General features: G+C 37.3%; 1 long non-coding RNA gene across 2 annotated transcripts in view; it reads right to left on the bottom strand.

Annotated features, from left to right (window-relative positions):
* Positions 1-12,343, bottom strand: part of LOC125699536 (uncharacterized) — a 283,177-nt gene that overhangs the window by 16,310 nt on the left and 254,524 nt on the right. For both annotated transcript variants that reach the window (XR_007379602.1, XR_007379601.1), the window contains exons 3-4: positions 3,625-3,786; positions 268-338 (exon numbers count right to left, since the gene is read on the bottom strand). This is a non-coding gene — a long non-coding RNA (uncharacterized LOC125699536). The remainder of the gene's footprint in view (positions 1-267; positions 339-3,624; positions 3,787-12,343) is intronic.

Here is a 12,343-nt window from a genome sequence, read left to right as displayed (position 1 = left end):
ATAGAAAGACAGAAATATTTACTCACTCCTCATCCATTTAGTTTATTCAAACCTGAGCTGGAGCCAGCTCTATTCATTGTGCTGCCTTTCAGCTTGACGCTGAAATCAGGAAAGGAAACTAATTGTTGAAAAACTTAGGTATGTGATTTAAAAAAATACATAAAGAAGCACGTACTCATGTCCCCATTTTACTACAAACCCCCTGCTCCCACTCCTGTCTCCTCTGCCAATGTGTGGGGGTGTATGAATATGTAAAAATAAGATTACCTCAAGCTCATTACTGTCCATTGACAGAGTTCTGTTGTAAAAACTTTTGATGAATAGTCAGCATCTAATTCCTGAGTAATAAAAAAAACAACCCAAAGTTACTTGCAATCATTATTCCAAATGGAAAAATTAATTGTAAATAACTGGAAGTCAATTAAGGCTGGGTTCTGCCGGGTAATGCAAATCTTTTATAGTTTTGTTTCAGTTAACTGCCTCATTAATGATTTATAGATGTGTATACAGCTGTGGGAACCATAGCATTATCTAATGCACTCAGAGAATAATTACATATGAAAAGAACTACGCAGCTCAAGGGAAAAACTCAGAAATTACTTACTGCCTGAACTTCAAGCATAATAAGATGCAAAGTATTTAGAAACAGACTGTGATGTTTTATCTTATTTCTGAGGTTTTATATTCCCTTTAAAAAGAGAAACATAATTCTTCCCCCCAAAATTGTATACTTCAGTATTACACATTACACAAAACATCAAAACTTCTCAAACTGACAATAGAAGCAGTTAATTTATTATTTAAAACCCTAAGTTATAAAACATTCCCATTCCCTTTCGTGCATCTGTTGTATAGGAAAAGAAGACATTTCTACAGTTAAACAATTCATGGGCATATGCATTCATCTTCCTAATTTACACAGAGCCAGAAGTGATTTTGGAAATATTCCAGGAGCCGTTTTCCTGGATACACAAATATGTTGGTAGTTGTTCTTTGGTGACACCATTGTTTGAGGTTATCTTGTTTCTTCTTATAAAATATTCTTCTCACTCCTGAAACTTACAGACCTAGAAGGATGCTAGGTCCAAATTTGACACAATTTACTGCTTATTTCTTATAAATCTAACTCAGTGATAAGCTGCTTTTGGGCTCTTGCAAGCAAAGGATCCTTTGCTTTCAAGTCTGCTTTTCTTCTTGCTTAAAGCTAGGGAGGTCAGGGTCTTCCTCACCAAAATCAGGCATTTAAAAGCCATTGCAGAAATAGTGCATGCAGTTGTTCCCTATAACAATCCACCCAAAGCTTATGGCATTGCTATGAGCAAATTCTCTGTTGCATGGCTTTGGAATTAGGATGGAAGAGCAGAGAGCCCTCTCCCTCAGTCCTCTGCCTCCTGAAAGCATCACTTACCTTCAGGATGGAAGGCGATCACCTTCCCCTGCTTTGGGCCATAACAAGATTCTATGAAACTCCTGTTGACTTGATCTGTTTCTGGCTCACACTTGGTCTGCTACTGAGAGCGGTAGCTGTTATGTTCCTTTGTATTTCCCAGCCTTCTATCTGGCATGCCTTAGCACCCATTGCCTCTCACTGAGGCTGGCTTTTCTGGAATATTCTCCCTGTTGTGCTGGCCATCAAGTTTCCTCATGCATTTCCCTCTTTTCCCCCTGAAAAGAATAAATAATCTTCCCTTTCAGGAGAGAATGGGGTAGGAGAAGGACAGCAGAAGCTCACTGCATGGAATCACAGCAGCACTGAGTTAAAGACACCACCAGACCACTGCTCCTCAGCATCTGGGCTGGAGGATGGAATGAATGTTCTATGTAATGTGTAATACTGAAGTATACCATTTTATTGGGAAGGACTATTTTTCTAAAAGGAACATAAAACCTCAAAAATAAGATAAAACATCACAGTCTGTTCCTAAGTATGGAGCACCAAATGGTCGGTGTCCTGCTTGCGGAGTAAGATTGCTGACTCCATAGACAGAGATGCTCAGACAAAAGCAAGGCTTTGCTTTGCAGAAATTCTACAGTACCTTTGCATACCTTTCAAGGAACACTTCCACACATTTATAGCTATGCTTATAAATTTTTGCAATCACTGGAAAAAATTACTCATTACAGATTTCACAAATTTACAGACTAATTTATGTTAATGAGGTCTTGTGTCTGAACTCCGTGCTCAACAACTTACGCATCATTTGTGACCATGTGTGAAATGAAAATGAAGTCAAAAGCATGGGAATAATTAATTTGGAGATTACATTGCCAGAGAGTACGATAGAAATAGATGATTGAAATTGTCATTAAATATTTGTAGCTTTGTCTTACTTGGTAATGAAACATTACACCAGTCTACAAGAACTAATTAATAGTGGCAAATCAAGTATCACTTAGCATTAGAAAATTCTAAACTTTTTAAGTATCATTCAGTAATCTATGTGAGGAACATCTACATAAACCAAGACACTGAAATCTTGGGAAAAAAAAAAAAAGACTGAGAATTCATGAGAAAGAGGTCAATGTAATCATTAATGCCACAAGGCAAATGACAAGAAAATGATCACCTGGCATTTGATACAAGAAGTCAAGCCTCTCAAAGTATCGTGTATCAGGGAAAGCAACAGAAAGAAGCATCCTTTCTACTGTGAGACCTCTGGTGGAGAGCTGTTGCTAAGGTGTTAGCTTACACCTGATCAGTGATCTCATCATTTCAGGAAAGGAAAAAAAAAAAATCCCACAAAACAAAAGTGTCTGGGGTGATTAAAAACACAAATAGTGCCTTTTGCTGAAGTGTCTTCATGGATGTCCTTGTGGATTTCTGGACATATGTAGCCTTGATGCACAGTTGACCCACCTTTTCCGTCTGCATATGCCTGGGAAGAACATGGGCTCGGCACTCTTCAATTTTATCTGATGTGACCATTCTCATCTCCTGCCATCTCTGCTTGCATGTATTATTGCATTGCAGCTATCTGCCACTACATTTTCTTGAACAGTAGCTGGGAAACTCTATGGCTATTTCTTAATTGTTCTTGGAAAATATGCTTAGAGGAAAAAAGTGCGGTAACATACTTAGCAAACAATCTTCTAAATAGCAAAATCATATAGGTTATCACACTGAATTGTGAAAAGAGTTGCATACAGTCTTAATTCTGGATTTAATATACTCTATAATCAAGAAGATAAAATAATGGCACATGATTCAGTGTGTGGGGGAAGGGAGGCAGGAGAACTTCCCAGTCTGAACATACTATCAATTACTCAAGCCTCTATCAAATCTGAACGTTTCATGAAGACGCTCAATCATAGCCAACACAAGACACACCAAATTTAAATCTTAGGTACTTTCTCCACCAGACAAAAACAGGAATATTGAATTATAAACTAGAAGTAATGTTTTAGTGTGAATTGCTTTACTGTCTGAAATTTAACTTAGACCATTTAACCATTATTGTTACGAGCAGGAACCCTGCTGCTCAACATCTTTTTCTTTACTTCAAGCAAATCTCATACTCAAGTTTTGTAGATTAGATACAAGAACAAGCCAGAAGCCACAAACACCACAGTGGCAAAGGGCACATCAGAGAAATGGTAGAGACACGCGAGACCCCATGGACCTACCTGTCCTGCCAGCTGGCCTGTGCACAGTGCACAAGAAGGCTGACTTCTCCTGCATGTAGCCACAGCTTGTTTCTCATCTGTTTCTCTCCTAATCTCACCAGTTCTCACAACTGAGAAATTATATTTATTTTCTTTCCACTGTACATTCCTCAACTGAAAGATCTGTAAATCAGACACAAAAAATTATTTGTTCTGGGAAAAATACAAAATAAATCCTGATCCATTACACTTACTAACATTCTAATTATGCCCTTCCATTTTATACAATTCTGGGAGAAAGAAGAGGAAATGACACATATTCATCAATGTGGTATAATACTTTCTTCTGCCTACATAACATTGGCAGTAACTCCAGAAGATAAATGCTGAACAAAACCAGCTAATAACTCAAGAGCTATTATTCTGAGCTGCAGACACCCTGCAGGAGAGCAGCCTCAGTGACCATTTCTCCTGCTGGATCATGTTTTTGAAGTGCTCTAGCTGGATCAGTGTTTGCACAAGAAATGTTCCCCTTTAATTCTCACAATGCCTGCTGACCCACCCTCCTGTGGGTACAGAGTGTACAACAAATACATGTAGTGAGGCCAACATGGATGTGCTTTCAGAAATCCAAGCAGACAGAAAATCCAGAGAAGGCAGTATGGTTAGTACAAAGCTGTTTTGAAAAAGGACAGTGTACTAAGCTACAGCAGCTGCAACTGCCAGAAACAGGTAACATACAAGTTTATCCTTCCTACAAGTCTGTCACTGCCCATGGGCAGGAGTTACATTTCTGGTCCACAATTTTGAGTTATAAAATCTTTGCAAGCAGAAACTAGGTATGAATGAACTGCAAATAAATGTTAGAAAGTAAGGAGATACAGAAAAATAATGTTGGGTGTAGTGGAATCTGATAGGTAGAGGTGCTGGCAAAGACCAAAGAAATGGTTTAAACTGACTTGCCTAAAGGCTGAAGAAGGGAAGAAAATGTATGGAGAGAAGAAGCAAAAGGATGTGTTTAGAAACAGGAGGATACAGATCATAATCAATTTGCACCAAGCACACATGGGAAAATGTAAAGTAACATTCATAGTTCATGTTTACCTTGCTGTATGCTAATATCTACTTAGTGCTTGCAGCATTTCTACTGGAAATCCATGCAGATTTTCTCTGCTCAGAATCCCTGCTGCCTGGATGTTGGTATGCAGCCAGTTTGACAGCCAGAGAACAATTAGACAATAAACAAATATTCAGCTAAAAACAAGCAAACCCAACTCTATTAAAACACAAACATTTGTTAAAAAGTTATTATAGTAAGAGGCAGATACAGGAAAACAAACTGTACTACATCTTATAGCTATTCCTAACTTTGCTATTTTGAAAATATATACACAATTCCAGCAGAAGACAACGGGGAAATTAGGCTGTGAAAACCATTACAAAAATAATATACTACCTATGGTACAAATGAGAATTAACATTCCTGCAGGTTAGAATTAGCAGTGAATAAAGTATATTCACTTTAAGTTAAAAGAATCGCTTATTATTTCCTCACCAGAATGGTTTTCCAACACCAATATCTATTCATACACAAGTGAAAAAATAATTTCTGAACTGTAAATGTGAGTTAGCCTTCAAGCTATTCTTCATGCATTTTTTAAATCGACTATGAGCATGTGTGTATGTGTGTTTGAAACATTTCTTGTCATTGTACCATGCATTGCCACCAGAATTTCTCACCTAGATTAATGCTAAGACATCTATAAGCACTGTGACCTTATTTGGAGAGCACATAAAAATCCACTTGCTTTTATTATTTAGTGATGTGCAATATAACTCTACATATGATAAGTAATTTTGAAAACAACGTATGGAATTTCATGTTCCTTTGATTGAAAAAAGTATTTTTTCATCCTTCTTAGAACTGCTGCTCTCTCTCAACACAGTAATACACAAGTCAGTAGCAGAGAAACAACAGTAATCATGTGTCCTTTAACACAAATTTCAGTCCTAATTTATGCTATAAAAGTGATGCATATAGATTTTATAGCTGGCACTGATATAAAAAATACTAGTATGGCCTAAAATTTTAAGTGTATCATGCTATAGAGCTATAACACAAAGTACCTGGATAGAAAAGATAATTTTAGGCAATTGGTCCGACTTTGATGTCATTAATTGTTAAAAAATAAAAAAAAAGTACATCCACATTTTACTGGCAATTCCTTTAATGTGGGCTCTAAAAAAGACTGAAATATCACAACTGATAACTTTTTATAATGAAGAACAATAATTTGGGGAAAAAATAATGCTGGGTGTTTGGTATTCTAGTGGTGAGCCCTGAATTCAGCAGATCTGAAGAAGGGACACAGTTCTGAGCTCTACCTTCATCCTCAGTGACCGTACGCAGTGTGTGAGATAACCATCACTCCACAGCTGAGTAATTAACGTTTCAGTATTAAGTGGAACAAGATGTTACAGAAGCTTTTGCACTGGATTTGAAAATCTCCTAATTACTTACTTCCAAAAAAGAGACAGTACACCTGCATTGACCAGGAAAATAATTCATGTAGTTTAAATTCAAGAAAGCATCTTACTTTGTGTCCTTGTCCCTTCATGTTGTGTAGGGCGTGGAAGTGAAGGTGCTTGTTAGTGTCCCTGAGCCCCGGAAATCCTCAGCAATCGTAATGAGAGGATGCGGACTGTTGATGCTATCAAGGAACAACAGAGAAGCAGAACCCACACCTTTATTATGTCAGTATTTCATTGGTAATGCTTTGTAGAAGTAAGCTATTTTTTGTCCTGCAGGATGTAGAGAGGGCACACATCTATTTACGGAATGGGAAAGGTGGAGATTTTGTGGGATCCGATGGGTTCTGCTGAGGAGAAGCATTATGAGGGCTCGAGTGCCAAAGCATGGCTGTATCTGTGCCAAGCAGTCAAGGGAGAAATGCTTACCCAGCTGTATCTGTCAGGGCCCAGAGACTAGAAGAAAAAAATGGATGAAGATATTTTTTACAAAATCCCCTGGGACTATCTCCCGTATTTAATAAGGAAAAGCACCTTCTGTGCAGCCAATAAAAGTTGAGGCTCTCATGAAGATTTATACCATATTACACACTGAAATTCAATGTACAACGATACCCTTGTGTACGCTGTTGTCAGAATAATAATCTTTGTCTGTCTGATCAACTTATATTTTATGCCAACAACACAGCATTTAATATTACACAGTTTCAGAGGAAGAAAATATATTTATTCATGCAACAACTTGCCCAGTAGCTTAAACAGACAAAGTGAAGAATAATAAATTGGAGCTTTTGCATTAACGTATGATCTGCAATACAGATTTATATACAATTTTAGTAATTTTATGCTGCAATATAAACTATGATTCTTAATCTAGTTTGTGAAACTGTCTTACTGTTTTATACTGACATGAAGAATAATACAGATGGATATGACTGCTGAAGTTTGGTTTTGGCATTCTCCTGAGATGAGCAGACTAAAAATACAAATGGTAATCAAACACTTTTTCCTATATTCTGTATTATCATATTCTGTGCTGTATTCTTAGGCGTTGTGTCTCAAAATATACACAGAAGATACACATAGATTCCCCCACAAAGTATTCCTTGCCAGAAATCTGTATCTCTTCAGTAGAGAAGGCCTACCCACGCTACAGGGTTTGTTCCAAATGATGCAGTACTCTGCCAGATGAGAACATATAAGCAATATAGAAAAGATGTTCTATGTAGATCCAGTAAATCTATTCTTTGAGCAACCTGTGCAAAAAACTGACAGACCAGAATGATTTACCTTATTAAACGTATCTACCTGTTACATTTCTTTTTCTTAATATAACAATATCTGATTAAAAAAAAAAAAAAAACACTCAACACTCACCCCACCCCAAATTTGCAAATTAGAAGATGTACATGGAACTGGGATCAGAAATAAAAGAGGATGATTGGGAACGTATTTCAGTATCTATACCCCAAGGTGCACACCCATAAAACAAAAGTGCACAGTTAAAAGAGAACAATGCTACTATCTTATATCAATATTACTTAAGCTTCACTCCAAGTTAAACTTCCTATTGCACAGGAAAATTAAATTCTTGTGAGAACATGGTAAACTGGATAGATTTCTAAATGGATGGTGGACTTACCAGACCCTTCAAATCCTCTGGCAATGCTGCATGCTTTTAGGTGGGAAGGAGCAGCCCACATTTGTTGGCTAACAACTATAACTGAAGTATATAAAAGCAAACTGATGCTTAGATCCCACATTCTATTGTCCCAGGAAAACAAAACAAAACAAAACAAAATAGTAACAAATGAGTTCATCAGCAACACAGACGTTCATGTACTGATCGTCTGAAACTACTCCAGAGAGGTGAGAAAAGGAAAATCAAAGCATCAGAAAACAGAAATGCCTAAAAGCATAGGAGAAACCTTGAGTAAGGTCAGTTTAAGAAAGACCAGGGAAGTTACACTAATTTACTCCAGCTGAAGAGCTGGCCAGTATCTTCATGCTGTTGAAGCTCAAAGTTCAGAAATATGTTCAACGAATCATAGTCACTGTCTGAGAATTAGAAACGTAGATTGTGTTCAGAGTCCAAAAATAGATGTATCTATTTTTACTGGCAAAGGAAAAAATAAATCCCTCCTCCCATCACCAGAAATCTTCAAGCCAGCACCACATGATACAAGTGGACCATTTTTAATCTGCGGAGATTTGATTTGCAACTCAGTCAGATGTACTTTTAAGATCTCTAAATGATGAATAGCACAGAAAAATTAATTACTGCTAAAACAGGATTATGAATCACAGCATTATATACATGGAAGATTTGAAGTTAAAATTTTAAAAGATTATAATTTTAATAATGAATTGTACATTCTTCATTGCTCATTAGATATAATTTTTTAGTAATGATCAGCACCCAAATATGCTTTTGCTTAGTTATAGCTCTGTTAAGCTGATCTTAAAAAGTGCATTTTTTTTTCTGAAGCATCCAACACATTCTCATGATCTATCGCAAAGATTTCATACACACCTGCTTCAGAGCATGTACTGTGCACTATACTGTAACACCAATATCTACATATTGCAAATGCATTGCACATGAGCATTTTTGCTTGTCTAACCAGGCACATTAAATTGAGCTACACAGACATGTGTCATGTATTCCCTTTGGATGGTTCAAGTTCACTGCAGTTACAGTAAAATATCACCTGCCTTTATAGCTCCAAGGTCCCAGTCCTGTTTCTATGGAAGTAGAACTGAATACTTGATATTTAAAAAACATAATGAGAGTTTCCCCCGATAGGGAAGAGTCAAAGGTTGGTTTTTGTTTGTATTTAGATCTAGGCTTTTGCGTTCAGATCAATTGCAGTTATTAGTCTGTTAAACACATTTGTCATGTTTTTATGGATGCTGAATCTCAAAACAGTCATATTTTGTATCTGGTGCAAAGAAAACTCCTTTATACCTCTTACACATCTGCAACTTAGGTTGACATTCTGAAAATAAAGTTTTCCAAAGAAATTCCTTTATCCCATGGGAAAAATTTGGAAGATACCCAAACACATTAAAATATTTCCAGCATTTCAGACCCCATACAGGATCTCTTTTTGTAATTTAATATATTTGGCTTATTTTTGTAAGAAGTTTGCTCATCCACTGTGACAGTGACATAAGAGACAGGCCACATTCTGGATGGCCATGTCAATTTTATGAGTGTGGCATGCAAGCCCCTGCTCATTGCCAACAAAAATGCACAGCTAATGGTGCTGACTAGAAATAGCATCTTGTAGCTGAGAATTTCCTCTGTCAAACAGTATTACCGAGCTCTTCACATTTGTTTAATTTCCATGGAAATAATCTGGAGGCACTACTTTCAGAGCAACATATAAAATAAGTATTTAAAATGATGGTTAGATTTTATATTAAATGCAAAATAGAGCAGACAAAAGCAGCTATTTAAAATATTTTTGCAGGTTCTTTCCTGCTATAAACCAAAACAGGTATCCCTGTTTCCTATTAATCTTTCTTGATGTATGCTATTCAAGGTAGCCACCAAACCGATAAGATCTTTCCTTCAGTTTTCAAAATTATGAATCTGGAAATAGTTCTCCTTTATCTCATCCACTGCTGAGAAAACAATCTTAAATTGTTGGTTCTACTGATGAAACTTCCTTAGCAACACAAGGGCTTCAGAATTATTTTTCAAACCGTGTCAATGCTTCCTGTGAGGTTTCTGTCACTGTCAACACCGAGCAATTTGTAGATGAGGGGAAAAAACAAAAAACAAAACAAAACAAAACAAAAAACAAAAAACCAGAAAGCCCTGATAAATTAAAAGAGGATAAATTAATAGACTAAATAGAATTAACAGAAGCGGCGATAAATCTAATAGGAAAATTCCTTAACAATAGCCCAGTGAGTAGCATTTTACATTTACCAAGTCCTTTATCATTTAGATGAAGATACACAGGGAAGGACTAAAGTCCCAAAGGCGTTTTCAAAAAGCAGGGAAAGCGAGCACTCACACCTGTGCCCTCCTCTGCAGCTAAGGCACAGCAGCGGCTCTGCCCAGAGGCTGCATCCCGGGTCCCTGCATGCCTTCCACTTCAGACCCCTCCATTCCAGAGCCGGCACTCAGGTGGCCCCTCTCTCTGCACTTTCAGCTAAGGCTTTTCAGACACATTCTTTCACAGTATGCTAACTTTAAACCGTTTAAAATCACCGTTTAAACACCGTATTTGGTTTATATTGAATAATATAATGCAGCTAGGTCCTTGATGCTCGATTTCAGTATTTGCTGATCAAGCCGGCAGTGTCAGCCATGCAGGACAAGTTTGGATTTGACTTTCAATATAATTGGAGCAGACCAGTTTAATGCTACTTGATGTCAGGTGCCTCCAGTTTCAGGTTGACTGCTTTCTGCTGTGAATATTTTCTCCTTCCGCGAAAGAAATGCTCGCCCCCGTTCTCAAATTCACCAGCACTCATCTGACACTTCACACATTGCCAAATGTCTACTCCAACACTGAAAACCCCGTTTCTGCCGACTTCTAAACTAAGTGTGAGTAGATAGCTGAAAACCAGCAGTAGCATGTCTGTCTGGAGCTGAGCAAGAGGCTCGGATCGTTAACCCATCACTGACTGCTAAAAGCTGGCAATATATTATTGCTGCTGAAACTCTGCATGACAAACCACAATATTCTTAAACTATTTGCCTTCAGCTTTAACTCCACAGCTATCATATGCTATCCTACAGCCTATGAATAGCTTCTTAAACTTCTATGTATAGCTTAAAAACTTTTAAGAATAACTTAACAACAGCTTCTAAACTTCACCATTAGCTGCGGGCTCTTCATTTGATCACTTCTGCCTTCGCTTTAGACAGACTGCTGAAAGCCAAGGAGATCAAATCAGTAAGAGAGCAGAATGGGAGAAAAGATGTTAAATGTCTAGTACTAAAACAACTACTGCACAAAAGCATTGTTTAGATATAAGCTGGAAATACATTACATAAAATGAAGTTCAGTAAGATTAATACTATTTGATTAAGAGCTTTCTCTAACAAACAGTAAAAGACTACCTGGCCTTTTCAAGTGAAGAAAAGTGTGGGTCATTTATATACATAAGTATTAGTCAACAGAAATGTAACTTAGTACAGCAAATTCACTCCTGAATTAAGATCCTGTTTCCACCACCTCCAATCTGAGTTAGAAATAAAGAAATAAAGCCCTCCAGTCAGAGCTTCATCTTCTCAAACTGCTAAGATCTCTCTGGGTGAGGAACACAAGCTAGTATACCTCAGTGATGTTCCTGTACCTGAGGATAGAGACAAGACAGCTGCACACAGGTCAGAAGAAGCTGCACAGACCAGAACACACCTTACCAAACACATGCAGTTCTACTAATGGGTCTTAGAGGTGGTTTCCAGCTGCATTATTTGGCTCCGAATAGCTCTAACTAAGGCCTCAAAAATTGCCCAAGTATAAGCTGCACTTCACACTATGAACATATTTACTAGGTAATAAATAATATGATTTGGACAATAACCAGTTTCGTATGGTAAGAGCTTTCAGTTGGTAGCAGTGAGGTTGAGTTTGGGTCTGTGCCAGCTTTTAGTCACTTACCTAATAACGAATGTAGCCTATTTGCTATACAGTAAATGTACTATGATCTACTCACTATAATCAGCCTAATATATGTTTTGGAGCATGGCTAGACAAAGGAGCTCTGTGAGGCTAGTAGCCTTATAGTGTACAAGCCTGTGCTTTAAAAACAGTCCAAGATCTACATCTGCTACAGGCTGAGCTACAGACAAAACACCTCTGATAGAGGTGTGTAATCCTATGCCCTTATAGGTTATCTACAGTCCTTATAAATGTCATATTACACTAAAACAAACAACAACAAAAAAAAAAGGTGTTGAAATGCAAGGTATATACAATATATCAAGAAAGTCAGAAACATATTGTGAATAGAAGTAGATAATTCAGTCCTCTTGGAATAAAAGGAATATTGAAGAAACATGAAGATAGTGAGCAAACGAATCTGTTAGTCTTCCATCCTCCTAAATGCTTAGTAAATGCTCTTTACTTGTTTGAATAGCTATGAACTATGGTACTGCTGCCAATACTGAGACGCACTTTCCTTCCCACATGTAATTTAACCAATGAAACACAGGAAACAATGCTCAATACAAAGAATTGAAACA

This window comes from Lagopus muta, chromosome 13 (genome assembly GCF_023343835.1).
Source record: "Lagopus muta isolate bLagMut1 chromosome 13, bLagMut1 primary, whole genome shotgun sequence".
Taxonomy (NCBI): Eukaryota; Metazoa; Chordata; class Aves; order Galliformes; family Phasianidae; genus Lagopus; species Lagopus muta.
Note: the sequence above shows the minus strand (reverse complement) of the source record. Positions and strands in the feature narration are given on the sequence as shown.